Below are 2,765 nucleotides of genomic sequence, written 5' to 3'. Positions count from 1 at the left end.
AATTTTGCTATTGTTATGTAATATGTCATAATGTAAATATCTGATTGCAGGATATCTAATATGTGACCCCCAAAAAGGTCACAGCCCACAGCTTGAAAACTGCTGTTCTGGGGACTCTGAGATTCCCCAGGCCTGTTAGGGGACCTTAGTAAATATTTGGCCATGAAACATCTTCCCAGAGTTGCTTTCAAAGTGAACCACACCCCATAATCCCCTTCTTCACTGCAGAGTTCATCTAGCCGTCAGCCAAAGAGATCGTTTTTATTGAAAAGACTCATGACGTAGTGAACAAAAGCTTAGGAAATAAACCCTAATCCCCAAAGGAACACTCACTACAGCTCTACTCACACTAAAATACTCAATTTATAGCCTATATTGGATCCTCTGTCTGTAATTTATTACCCTAAGTATGGAGGAGTTTTTTTTAATACAAACCAATTTCGATGTACTTTACTATTTTCCTTGCCTCTGTTAAAGCAGAAATAATATATTTTGCAGAGAGATTAGAAGACAAATGCAATGGGGAGTCACAGGGATGCCTCCTCCTACCTCCTAGGTTCCTTCTGACACCAGCTGGGGACCCGTGATTGTGTTGGGTGTCTTGGGCGTTTGGATTGCTCAACGTTCCCAGGTGGCTCAGATATAAGCTGAGCACCACAGTTTTTAAAACAAAAGTGGGGCCAGTGAGATGGTTCAGCAGATAATAAAGGCTTGCTCTTCGAGTCTAAATGACCTGAGTTCCATCCCCAGCAGCCGCAGTGGAAGAAAGAACTGACTCCCCAAAGCTGTCCTCTGACACCCAACACACTTGTGCTATGGCATGTACACGAACACACAAACACACACACAATAGTAATAAATTAAAATAAAATAATGGACTTCTAGGAAAAAAGGAAGGTGCTGGGGATCCAACAGCATCATACAAATTAGGCAACAACCTTGCCTTGTTAAGAAATTGGTAATAGCTGGGCAGCAGCAGTGGCACAAACCTTTAAGCACAGCGCTCCAGAGGCAGAGGTAGGCAGATCTCTCTGAGTTCAAGTCCAGCCTGGTCTACAAAGGAAGTTCCAGGACAGACAAAAAAAAAATAAGTTGTTTATACTGGTTAGTTTTATGTAAACTTGACATAAGCATAGTCATGAAAGAGGAGGGAACTCTGAGAAAATGCCTTTGTAAAATCAGGCTGCGGGCAAGCCTGTAGGGCATTTTCTTAATCAGTGTGGGGGGGGGCAGCCCACTGTGGGTGGGGCCATTCCTGGGCTGGTGGTCTGGCTTCAATAAGAAAGCTGACTGAGCAAGTTATGGGAAGCAAGCCAGTAAGCAGCTCCCCTCCATGGCCTCTGTGTCAGCTCCTGCCTCCAGGTTCCTGCCCTGCTTGAGCTGCTGTCCTGACTTCTTCAATGTTGAACAGTGATGTGGAAGTATAAGCCAAATAAACCCTTTCCTCCCCAAGTTGCCCTTGGTCATGGTGTCCATCACAGCAGTAGAAACCCTGACTGTGATGCTGCTGTTGTGAAAAATAAGAAAGAACACAAGTAAATGAATGAAATAAAAACTAGAGACTGCCCAGGGGCTTCACTGAGAAGGGGCATCTGAACAAGGAACTAAGAAGTAGGGGGAGGGGGGTGCAGTTCACAGATCTGAAGGAAGGGTAACTGTAAGGAAACCGTTTTGGGTGTTTTCTGTGTGTGTGTTAATGGATGTGAAAGACCCCCAGAGGCTCAGGCCCCCAGGATCTCAGTCCAGGACTGCAATGACCCCAATCACCAGGCAGAGTCGAAAGCTTGATGCAAACAGCACGAGGCTTTATTGTAGTTGTTTAACGAGCTAACCCCATGTTAGCTCGGGTCTTTCATCCACCTGCCATGGCGGACGGCTAGGAAAGACAGCTCGAAACGTCTGCATAGAGATCTTGTAGGGCAGTGTAAGGGGAGTGTCTAGGGGTACCCACAGGCTCAGGATTGGTGTGCCTCCAGGCTTGGAGGGTTTACCCTGTGTTGATTGGTCAACTGGCTGTTATGGCCCATAGGCCCTCCCAGGGTGGTTGCTATGCTCTGTGCGTCATTGCTGTTCACGTGTCCATAAAGCACACCCTGAGTTGTAAAGCATAGCACCACCAGCTAACTTCTGATTGGTTCCTTGCCACAAGGCAGGCATCTGACCTCCTAGTGACCAAGGCAAGGTCAGACAAGCACGTGTTCGGCTGTTATGGCTGCCGAAATGGGGAGCTGGCCCCTTCAAATGCACATATGTGTGCAGTTGTGTACACATGTGCATGTGGGCGTGCATACATGTATACATTACGTGTGCAGGCAGGCCAGAGATCTAACCACATCAGGTGTTTTCTTCAGTCACTCAAAACCACCTATTTGAGACAGGGTCTCCCACTGAACTCAGAGCTTAGCCACTCAGCTAGATGGGCTAGCTAGGGAGCCCTTGGGACTCTCTGTCCCTGCTTCCACAAGCAGACATGTTCCCCCATGGCTCCTTTTTACATGGAGAGGGATCTGAACTCGGGTCTTCAGGCTTGCCCAGCAAACACTTTACCAATGGGTCCACCTCACAGGCCTGGCCTGTGTTTTCAAAGGATGCTTCTGGATACTGCACTTGGAATTGAGTCTCAGAACCACAAAAGAAGAAAGGTTGGGTAGAGACCTGATGCCATCAGCCTAGTATGCTGGGGTGGACCAGGGTAGCTGTGGTAACTAAAGATATAGGAAGACATGGTTGGGTTTTAAGCACATTTTTCAATTAAAACCATGACA

This window comes from Cricetulus griseus, chromosome 6, assembly GCF_003668045.3.
Source record: "Cricetulus griseus strain 17A/GY chromosome 6, alternate assembly CriGri-PICRH-1.0, whole genome shotgun sequence".
In the NCBI taxonomy this organism is placed as follows: Eukaryota; Metazoa; Chordata; class Mammalia; order Rodentia; family Cricetidae; genus Cricetulus; species Cricetulus griseus.
The sequence above is the reverse complement of the archived record's forward strand: the minus strand, read 5'-3'. Positions refer to the sequence as shown.